The sequence below is a fragment of the Ochlerotatus camptorhynchus genome, unplaced genomic scaffold, assembly GCF_037179485.1.
Source record: "Ochlerotatus camptorhynchus isolate MF236.1 unplaced genomic scaffold, CSIRO-AGI_Acam_v1.1 ptg000284l, whole genome shotgun sequence".
Classification (NCBI taxonomy): Eukaryota; Metazoa; Arthropoda; class Insecta; order Diptera; family Culicidae; genus Ochlerotatus; species Ochlerotatus camptorhynchus.
Window position 1 is genome coordinate 7209127 of NW_027040773.1, and position 12084 is coordinate 7221210.

A 12084-nucleotide genomic window follows, 5' to 3' on the forward strand; every position below is an offset into this window, starting at 1 on the left:
GTGTGTGTGTGTGTGTGTGTGTGTGTGTGTGTGTGTGTGTGTGTGTGTGTGTGTGTGTGTGTGTGTGTGTTTGTGTGTGTGTGTGTGTGTGTGTGTGTATGCGTGTGTGGGTGTGTGTGTGTGTGTGTGTGTGTATGTGTGTGAGTGTGTGTGTGAGTGTGTGTGAGTGTGTGTGTGTGTGTGTGTGTGTGTGTGTGTGTGTGTGTGTGTGTGTGTGTGTGTTGTGTGTGTGTATGTGTGTGTGTGTGTGTGTGTGTGTGTGTGTGTGTGTGTGTGTGTGTGTGTGTGTGTGTGTGTGTGTGTGTGTGTTGTGTGGGTGTGTGTTTGTATGTGTGTGTGTGGGTGTGTGTATGTATGTGTGTGTGTGTGTTTGTGTGTGTGTTTGTCTGTGTGTGTGTTTGTGTGTGTCATCCTTTCCCTCACCCAGCCATGGGCGTTGGACAAGTAGAACTGCGAATAATTTGATCAAATCTCATGCTCCGTAATGGTGCCCTTTATGTTCTTAAGACTAGTACTTAAAAAAAGGGTAACTTTTGAGGCAAGACAGGGTGTCCTCAACAAATTAAGGGAACAGGATGCACTATATGTCCACAATAGGTACAACAAAACATCACGCCGGCGCCGGTGGTGTTGTGGTAAGCGTGACTGCTTTCTCACCCCGATGGGTTTGGGTTCAAACCCAGCCGAGGTCGGTGGGATTTTTCTGAGGCATAAAAAAATCTCTGGTCACGTCTTCCTTCGGAAGGGAAGTAAAGCCGTTGGTCCCGACCCATGTGTGTTTGAATGGGTGTTATATCCTACGCAGGTGTGGAAGCTGCCTTCTTGCACATTCGATTGCCGTCAATGGATGGCAATCGATGTCCGTCGGTGATTGGCACTAGATTACGGAACAGAGACCGACGTTAAATAAAGGAAAAAGCAAAACATCACATAGACGCCCTTATTCACACTAACTACTCAGAAGTAGAAGGTCAAGAAGAGCCACCGCCGCCAACTAAAGCTTGAACCGGGTACCTGGAACTACCACGATATACCCGCGGCAATGGTTAACATACGATGCCCTGTGCGTATTTAGTATGTAATATGTTTTATTTGGATACACAAAATGTTTGAAGCCATGCGTCATCTAAACCATAATTTGCATCACTACAAATACACTTGTCAATAATCTTCAACTGGAACGTACTCACCAAATCACTTTACCCGGGAGCGCATTCCCGATGCTTTCACGCATATTTTTCTCTCCACTCCAACCACACAACAACCAAATATCACTTTTCTTTTTCAAGTCACTCCGTGCAAAAAAGCAATGCACATCGCAAAACCCTAACGATAGATCAGCGCCGTTCTCATCACCGTGTAAATAAACAGAAATTAAAATTTTCACTCGCGATGCCACAAATTTCTGGTCCGGGAGAAACAATCAAACCACGCAGCGCCAAATCTTCTGATGCTTGCAATTTTGCATGTCATGTTTTCTTTCTCGATTATAAAACTTCTCGGAAAGCGAGAAAACCACCATTCACACACGTATAACCGTCCGAGAGGCAGAGTGCCAGCGCTAATCCGGCAAATGCAGCCGAGAACTATGAAAGCGAATGCACGCACAAAACAGAGCAGAGAACAAACTTAAAACACAACCGTATCCAAAGGCGTTCGAAACTCGACACTATATCTTAACTCATGCGTATGATTAAAAAACTGTGAATAGGAAAGTTTAAGGAAATTAATTGGGCTTTTTGTTAAAAATATTTTCAAGATTGAACACTCACGAATAACATCTCAAAAGAGCCAAAATTGCTCAAATTATGTGAATTTTAACCTACGAGTATTTCGAAAATAACAACTTTGGGCAATTTAAGCATTAAGAGCTTTTTTGTTGCAAATTTATTGTGTTTTAATATTAACACTATTTTAAAGATATTCGATAACTGTAGGTGGTATTTTGGAAAATACTTATATTTTCAATAATTCATAACTTTTTTGTTAATGATTTGCCCAGCAAATGCACAGTGTCAGTAGGCATTACTTTATCTAAACTACAAAATAAATATAAAAAAATAATTTTAAAAAAATATGCAATATGAGCCATTTTTTTTTTTTTTTTTTTGATAATTTTGATTTTTTTTTTTTGGTAAAAAAATTATAATTTTTTACAATGTACATTTTTTTTCTTGAAAGGCACAATAATTATCCGCAACTTCTTCTAAGATACCATCTCGATCAAACAAATCGTTCACGAGATATATATTTTTCTATTGATGCGTATCATTTTTGCTTAAGCCCTTTTCAAGTGTTAGCCGTGTGCAAAACTAGGGAACCATATATGTAAAATGGCATGTTGGGCAATAACAAACAACTGTGCAAAGTTTCATCATAATCGTAAAAGGTCTATCCGAAACGATTTGCAAATCTGTGTGGAACTGATCAGCTCCTTGTTGGCTTGTTGACCAACCTACATTTTTTCGGCTCTTCTCCCTCTCCTGGCGTATTCGGGGTTCCTTTGGTGTCTTCTTCTCTTCAGCTAACCATGCATTCTCTGTGGAAATTTACAGTGCATTTTCAGCTTTTGTCTTTGTTGTTCCGGTTCTGCCGCTCCTATCTGATTTGATACCTTTTAATAGTTGCCTGATCTTTTTATGCACGCCGTGTTTCGTCTTAGAATTAGATCTAACATTTGATGGTATGAGCCACCTGTAGATTTTTTCGATAGAATAATTTAGGTGTGCATTTACTTTTTTTTTTAAAAGAAAAAATAAACCACTTAATATTTTCGACAATTCAAACGATAACTTAAAAAAGCTTTCCAAAAATGGGTAAAGTATCTCAATTTGTTCATCAGCACCTTAAACAAATTACCACAATATTTTAGTAAATTCTAATTTTATTGTAGGGAAATGGCTCTAATGTTGGCCTATGAATCTAAGATTGGGCCCATCGCCAAAAATTTGCTATTTATCAATTTTATCTAGGTGAACGCGTCATTGGGACGGTACGAATGGATATTTTTGGTTGCTATTGAAAATTTAGTCGATTGCTGAATTTATGTATGGACCCAAATTAGGGACACTTAGGCTGACATTACATACATTTCCCCAATGTATTAGCTTTCTGAACAACAATGCAGTAAACAGCAACTTAGTACCTAGCCAGAACCGTCTAGAACAAATCAATATTAATTATAAGAATTCAGATTATCGACAAGGTAAAATCATTAAATTACATATAAGAGATCAACCAAGGCCAAAAATCTTTATAATAAAGTATTAAAAAAAAATAACTAGAAAAGAGGCAAAAATTGCACATATTTTATATAAATGTAATCTAAAACAAAGGCTCAAATATAGGAAACATTCAAATTTCATGACATTCTTTTCGACCCTTTATTTATTTGACGTGCTTTAAATTGAAATCAACAATTATCGGTCACCCGTAATCCAATTAATGTTTATCAAGCTACAAATATTTCAAAATTTACTCATCCATCTCATTTACCTGTTACCTATAATACTGATAAATAAATTGAACAACACCTGCTCCCCTCCTATTAGAATCCCCTTAAAGGAATCGCTTCAATTTTTAAACAACCTTTTTAAAACCCTTTCCCCCGCTAGGGCATAAACGTTCATCCGGTCCCGTTATGCACCGGTCAATGTATCGCTTCAAGCACATTCAATAGACCTTTTCGAATAGAAAACTCTTCTCCTAATCGCTTCATCGTTCGTTAATCGCATCCGTTCTTCCAGTAACGTACTTCCGTATAAACTGTCATTACATATGCTTGAACGTCACATATTCTTATCACCCACCACTAGAAAGAGGCCAGCCGTTAAAAGTGACCGATCACGCTCTTTATCATCGCCCTTAAAAAAAAACGATAAATCGAAATGTATCTAGTTACTGCCGGCAGCGACGGGTGGCACGAGAAAACACTAATACGCACGCGGGTGGTCCACCACAAGCAACGATAGTGAAAAATTTATTGCTTTTCAAACGGCAAACGAGCCGGACTGCAAAGTCTATTTGAAACGAAAATAAATAGCCAATGTACTGCATCGGCACGGAACGTTGTAAAGCGGACTTGAGCTGGGATTAAAAGTCAATTAAATTTCAACAATCAATAAATTATGGACCAAGGGCGTACGATGGGCTAGTTGGCTAACCGAGAGGTGACGTAGCTGGTGGTTTAGGAAATTTCATGGAAATGATACTTATTCCCCGAAATCGATTTAATTTAATTTTTTTTTATTTTAATTCGAATATAATTTTTTAGTAACGCAATAAATTTACATATATTGTAGTACGAGCAACCATGACCTACTAATCAACTATAAACGTGCAGCAGTCGTTAATTACTTTTGAAAGCACCCGTATTAAACATGATCCAGCGAGTGGAACTTTATGTGATTCTGGACGGCAGTGAACCACAAAATAAGCTGCGTTGAAAAGTTGACCGTCAGTACTAATTTACGGGCGCACTGATTCATTAGAATCTGAAAACCTCATTGGAAAATTAATTTCTGGTGTTGAGTGAAGTGTTGCACACAATTCAACACGTATGAATATTCAAATAACACTTGTTTATTCCAGGAACAGCAGTGGCATCCAAATTGCACACAGTCGTTGATTGCGTATAGCATTTGACATTGATGGCTTTCATGATTTGCAAGCTCCATGAAACTACAATACTAAATGCTTCCAAAGGGTGAGTGTAACATATCTCTCTTCTTTATATTCCTTGGCTATAACGTCTCAACTAGAACTTAACGCCACTCCTCACCATAGTGTTCCTTAATGGGGTGTTTACATCTGTGCGGATTTGCTAGCGCTAGTGTACTCGCCAACTAGCACGAATTTCAGTTGCTTCTGAAATCTCATGCTGGTAGACGCTTATACCCTGTTTACTTTATGCCAGTGAGCTTTTTTTTACTAGCAGCTAGCTCATTAGTGCTATTTTAAAGATATTCAATAACTGTAGGTGGTATTTTCGAAAATATTTATTTTTCCATAATTCATAACTTTTTTGTTTATGATTTGCCAAGCAAATGCACAGTGTCAGTAAGTATTACTTTATCAAAACTACAAAATAAATATTAAAAAAAAAATTTAAAAAAATAAGCAATTTGAGTAATTTTATTTTTTTTTTTTTGATAATTTTGATTTTTTTTTTTTTTTTTTGTAAAAAATATTATAATTTTTACAGCGTATATTTTTTTCTTGGAAGGCACAATACTTGTCCGCAACTTCTTCTAAGACACCATCTCGATCAAACAAATCGTTCACGAGATATTTATTATTCTATTGATGCGTATCATTTTTGCATAAGCCCTTTTCAAGTGTTAGTTGTGTGAAAAACTAGGGAACCATATATTTAAAATGGCATGTTGGGCAATAACAAACAACTGTGCAAAGTTTCATCATAATCGTAAAAGGTCGATCCGAAACGATTTGCGAATCTGTGTGGAACTGCTCCCAATTTTTGATCTTCTTAGGTTATTTGAATGGTATGAATTGTAAAGAATAAAGGTTCTACTACTACTTTTAATTTCAAGTTTTTCTATTCAACTCAATTCTGAGCAAAGCAATCATGATTCTTTGGAGTAAATTTTGAAAAATAGTGTAACTTTGGGTGAACCTTTGGTATACAAAATTTAAAAATTATATTGAGCAATTTGCCTCTTCCTATTTCCATTCAAAATCTTTCAAATGTTCTAAAAAGAACTGGAAATTGGACGTAAAATGAGAAAGATATGAACATAACACATTTGCATGTTTTTGTAGGGTGTCCTTAAGCTTATGATAGGGAGTGTACGGTTTTATAAATTTCTTCATTCAACTGAGCAAAAGTGCCTCACTCTCTGAGTTAGTCTCGTTGTCCGTGCACACGTAAATACAGGGATTTTTTGTCCTAGACCCCTCGATAAGACAATTTAAAATTAGCTTAAAATTAAAGGGAGACTCTTAACATTCATTTAGTGGAAGTTTCAGCGATATTGATCTTTTAAGATAATGTTTTCCATCTGAGATACGTGTTACCACTAATTTATCAAGTGGAACGACTCACCCCAATTTATGTATCCACAAATCTGCATAAAAATCTTCACTAGTAAAAGAAATCCAGAATATATGTGCCTTATCCCACTCAGGCTGATGTAAATTGAATTTTTATTTTATGATATTTGATATGCGAGAATTGCCCGCCCAGTTTTGAGAAATTTCTGAACTACTGTTCACAGCCGAAAGATCTTTATCTCCTTAACAACTTTACCAAATACAGTAAATTTTTAGCTGTTCAGGATCTGAAAATAATATATATGCGAAGATTTCACGTATATCGTAGCGCCGCGTAGTGAGAAAATCCTGTACTGTCAACCAACGAAAAAAATTTGATCTCCTGGAAAACTTTGCTGATGACAGTTTAGCAGGTCTCGAAATATATCTAATGCAAGAATTGCACATGTATACTTAAGCGCAATGAAGTGAAAAAAAATGAATTTCTGTCCACCAGCCAAAAGGCCTTGGCTTCCTGAACAACTTTTCCCAAGAGAGTAACATTCTATTTGGTCAGGATCTCGTGATATTTTATATGTGAAAATTTCTCGTGTATACTAGCGCCGCTTAGGAAATTCTGAACTTTTGTACACAAAGCAATAAGTTTTGACCTTCTAAACAGCTTTGTCGAAGACAGTATTTTTCTATGTGGTCAGGATCTCGAAACAAACCACATGCGAGAATTTCATGTGTATACTAGCGCTACGAAGTGAGAAAATTTACAACAATTATCCATTAGCGAAAAAATCATGACCTCTTGAACAACTTTGTCGACGACAGTAACTTTCTATCTGATCAGAATCTCGAGATATTTTACATGTGAGAATTTTGCGTGTATACTACCGCCACATAGTGTGAAAATTCTGAACTATTGTGCACCAAGCACAATAGCTTTTTCGAAGACAGTAATTTTCTACCTGTTCAGGATCTCAAACGAAGACTTCCCGAACAACTTTGCCAAAAACATTTACTCTTTCCCTCCCCATGGACATGGAGGTTGACGGTACTGAAGCAAAGGGTTATGTTTAATTTCTTTATATTTGAAACGATGATGATTTCCTATAGTGACACATATCACCTTCTTAATGCTTCAGTATGCCTCAAACGATTAATTCTTGGTTGCTAATAGAACTTCCTTGATGCAATCGGCTGCTTCATGCAGACTGAGCAATTCTGATTATAGTATCAGATTTGTTCTGTATACAGAGGAACTGGGAGGGCTTATTAGAAACTTCTCACCAATAAAGTTATGATCTTCTAGTAAATTTTGCATATAATTTTATTAATATTTTATTTTATTTAAACATATTATTTTTGTTACAGTCAATTGGCATTAGCATACAATACAAGAGTGCTTGTTGTTGCGTAAAATAATCAATATTTATTTTGTAATTACCTTTAATTTTTTTTTTTGTGATCTGAAAATTTTCCTAGTTTGGTTAGAAGTTTCGAAACTAACGCATGTCCACAGGCCTAATAGAAAGATAGGCAGAAAAAGTGTTTCATGAAGAATGGTTGCATGCAGGGTTGCTTCCACTCACTTGCTATAGATGAGTGATTTTCGGAGTTTTATTCGTTAGATGTTGTAATGGAGATTTGTGTTGTTGGATGCGGGAGGAGACTGAAGGGCGGGTGTTTGAGGCATAGAGCCTGTCAATTTCGCTTTCAGAGTGTCGCAGTCAGCGGTTTTATGATTCGTGAGCGCTCGTGATTCGTAGAACCGTTGATTGTGACTGCAAGTGGATTTGGCGGATTTTGTGAGTCGGACGCTTGTTTTTTGGCCTCTTCTTGTGTCTAACATGTGCAGAGTATCATTATAGGGTCTGATATATTTGTGAGAATATCTTTTTGAGATTTTAGTAGTCACGTTTTGTTTGTAGTTTATATTTTATTTCTTTCATGTAATTATCGTAAATAGTAGTTATTCAATAATAGATAGTTCATCCATATATTTGTACTTTGACGCGAAGCGCTGTGTATTATGAGATGCACGATGACCCTGGAGGGATCGTTTTTGCTTACTGACAGAAAATCATGGGCTTAATCCTAAGCTCTCCGTCATGACTCTTAAAATTCATGATCACTAAACAAAATGAATATGTTCTTTCGATAGCCGGCTTTCGAGAGATTAAATAAACAACAAATAAACAATACATACTTTTGGTTGCATCGCCAACTTGAGGTGAATCCTAACCGAATACCCTACCCAACCCTCCAACTCCATAGCACTTATGAGGGTGTCGCTAAGTCGGTGGCCTCTCGTTAAGTAAGTACTATATCAACATTTCCTTCCCTATCCCTAGTTATGGTAAAGATGGGCGTGGCCGGGAATAGCGACAGTCATGCTTCTGTTACTCTTGTTTAGACTGGATCCAATGTTTACTCCCCAGCATTATTCCTGAAAGTAGTCTAACTGAGAATTTCAGAAGAGACGTGAGTGTCGCTAGTATCCAATCTACGAAGTATATCATAACAACGCTAACGATAACGCTAACTTAGCCAAAAACATTTACTCTCTATCTGGTCAGGATCTAGTGATGTATCAAATGCGAGAACTCAACATGTATACGAGCACTACCTAGTGAGAAAATATTGAATTACTGTTCACCAGTGAAAAGTTTATTATCTCCTGAACAGCTTTGCCGAAGACAGTAACTTTCTATCTGGTCAGGATTTCAGCTATTGTATATACGAAAATTGCGCGTATAAACTAGCGCCACGTAGTGAAAATTTTCTGAACTACTCCACAAATGAAAAGAGTTGGAAAACTCTGAACTACTGTCCTCCAACGAGAAGGCCTTGACTTTCTGAACAACTTGGCCCAAGGCAGTAACTTTCTATCTGGTCCGAATCTCGAGATTTTCCATGTTGTAACCAATTAAGTCAAATCCCACGTAGTACGGACACCGTTTACGCGGTTTCCATTCACATTTTCTCTATTATCCACATTTTTTGGGGGTTAACTGTGATAAAAATTTAGCTTGTATAGTTAAAAACAAGTTTTTTAAGGAATACTCGTTGGTTTCATATCGATTGGTAGCTCGGCTGCAAAATGGCAATGGAAAACTCACACTGTAAACACTCACAAAGTACAACGCGCGAATTGCAAAAGTTGGTGCGAGTAACGGAGGGTTAATGTGGTGAATTCAATGATATTTTGACAATTTTTTGAGACATTTTGGCCTTATTTAGCAAATTTGGAATGTTCAATTGAATTTTAACGTTTTCTCAGCGATATTAGTGCTCTAAGACGATTTCGAAGCATGTTGAGGTAAGTTTGGTGATTGTTTTTTTTCCTTGATTTGTTTTCCATCGATCTTGTTTTTCGTGCTGAGCACCAATGCTACCGACGCCAGGAAGGTAGCTCCCACACACGACCCATCAACTCATGAACCGGGGACCAATGGCTTTACTTCCCTTCCGAAGTAAAGAACATCCCGGCGGCGCCGACTGGGATTGAACCCAGGCCTGCTGGGGTGAGAGGTAATCACGCTTACCACTACACCACTGGCGCCGGTAGGTGATTGTTTTAATATGATTTTAACTACCACCAGATTTAAAAATGACACACCACGAGACTATACTTAATTGATAAACTATTGTGTTCCCAGAAAATAAATATTGTTGAAAACAAATTTTAACTCAGCCCCACGAACCGGTAAGCGATAAATAACCGTTAAATAGAAGTTTGTGACTAATCTAAGGTCCCATTATTTCCCACTCCCACAAGTCAAAAATAACCCTAACTGTGAGGTTAATTTCACTGCCCACATGTTTTTGCCTCTACATTTAAGGTCTATAATTTATCACCATATCGTGACGCACCGTAGAAGCCCTAGCACAAACGTGAATCTACCTTCTGCCGGAAGCTCATACAACCAAGAATTGCTCATTTATCAGAGCAGCCAGTGCTTACGTCAAGGAAAAAAAAATAATCCACCTCGTTCACTTTGGAAATACAGTGGTCACCAAAAAGAGAGAACAACAACCAACCGATTTGCATGGATTTGGTTTCGAAATAAATGGAGATTAATTGGCACCATAAATAAAAATTATTTTCAGCGTAAGCTCCCTGGTTTTTCATTTCTCCCTCCATTCACGACTAGTGCCAGTGAAAGGTAGGTGCTTCACAACATGTCAACATTATCGTGGGCTCGTTTAGGACCGGAAAGGGTGTACAGTCTTGTGATGGTGGGAAGGAATAGCCAAAATTTGCAGCCGGCGATCGAAAGGAAACAAGTAGGTGGGAGGTTGAATTGTTAACAAGATGACCTTTTAGGCTGAAATTATCGTTTGTTGTTGGAAAAGTTATAACTTGATGTTGCGAGCCAGTATCCGCCGCTTACATAAATAATTTAATCGCCCTCGAAAATAGCCATTGGAAAACAGTGACTGAACGACAGGATTTGTAGCTCAACGGAAAAGTTGCGTTACCTTGTATCATACATATTTGATGCGAAAGAAACAATATTTCATGTTTTATCACAGCCATTTAATTTAAAAAAAAAACAGTTTAGTTAACAAAGTCCCCTGAATTCCAAAATTTCAAGCCCAATTAATAAACGTTCAGATGAAATAACCTAATCAAATAACGATCCCATCATCATCAACGTATTATCCTCTAACCTCCTTTTATTCCATTTTGAAACACAATTGAGTTAAGCCGATTTTGATGAAGTCATTCCTCCCACTCGCTCTCGATGAATTGATTACATGTAACACGTAAAGTGAGCAAAATACGATCCCTTCGCCGGTAATAGAAGATCCATTCCTTGCAATTTACCACCCACACCTTCTCGCTAGGATCAGTAACCGATTCACCGTGCTACTCAACGGGAAAAGTTTTCCCATCTAACATTACCACCAACCCACCCCACTTCCGTCGAACCAGTTAACCAGTGTGCTATTTATAGCGCCAAATCGATAGCACAGGCTTCTCTCCACACAGACCCGCCAGGCACAACGTTATAAAATACCGCTTAAATTTATAAATGACTTTCCTGAGCCATCATTAATATCAGCGTGCGTGCATACGCCCTCAGCCCTCCCACTCAATCCAAGCGAAAAAAAAAAGGATTCGGATTTATTTAAATCGGACGAATTTAATGAAAATATTCATGAAACAGATATCACTCAACGCCAACCACAATCTGGCCCATGAACCCTCGTAGACAAAAGGTGCGGAGGGAGAGAATTAATAAAGGAAAAGCCTCCTTAATCATTCCTTTGTGTTTCAGAAGAATGGATCTCGACCTTCAAAACATTGTTTGAATGGAGTATAAATTACCTAAATCTTCCTTTCGTTACATGATACCTTCCACGGATATGAGCAAAGCGTACCTGTAAATAAAAACGTTGAGGGTTTTAGTTACAAGGAGATTCAATTATTTTCCGATATCAAATATTTATAAGTTGAACTCTAGAACAATGATTGAAATTGGTGGAACAACCAAACGTAAACAATGGCTTTAAACGTAAATTTCTCGAGTATTCTCTAGAAATTTGTATTTAAAGCCATTATGTACGTTTGGTTGATCCGCCTATTTGAATTGGTGGTCTATAACTGACAGTTCGACGAAAAAATAACCAGCGAATAATGAACTGGGAAAGGGTGAATTATGTACCTGTTCAGAGAAGAATGAATATTGCCTGGGAAAACCCGACCGTTTTCAATCCAATTCCATGCTCTAAAGTGGTTTCTTGTAAAGTCGAAAAGTGGACTGTCACATAGAGTGCCATGTGCGCTGAAACACGAGGTAACCTAAATCTACTCGTATACAACATATAAGTGAGACCGGTTGGGTCGAATGATGAATGATGCTGTGTGTCTGGGTATCACCCCTTCACCCCACCCCACACTCCGTTAGATTGATGGAAACATGGAAATGCAATAGAGTTACAAGGTCGCGAAGACCAAAGAGACCCGGGTGGTTGACCGGCTTATTAGATCTAACATGACTTTTTATTGGCTTATGTTTCGGTGTATTAGACTGTTAAAATAATGATAATTTAAGAATTTGATCGAACTGGCGA

At 37.7% G+C, this 12084-nt stretch overlaps 1 protein-coding gene across 3 annotated transcripts in view; it reads right to left on the minus strand.

The window, feature by feature from the left end:
* Window positions 1–12084, minus strand: part of meng (meng-po) — a 91347-nt gene that overhangs the window by 27005 nt on the left and 52258 nt on the right. The window contains exon 2 of one of the 3 annotated variants that reach the window (XM_065228206.1): window positions 11339–11391. The exons of the other annotated variants lie outside the window; for them this stretch is intronic. The gene's annotated coding sequence lies outside the window, so the exon portion shown is untranslated. The remainder of the gene's footprint in view (window positions 1–11338; window positions 11392–12084) is intronic. 3 annotated transcript variants of the gene reach the window in all.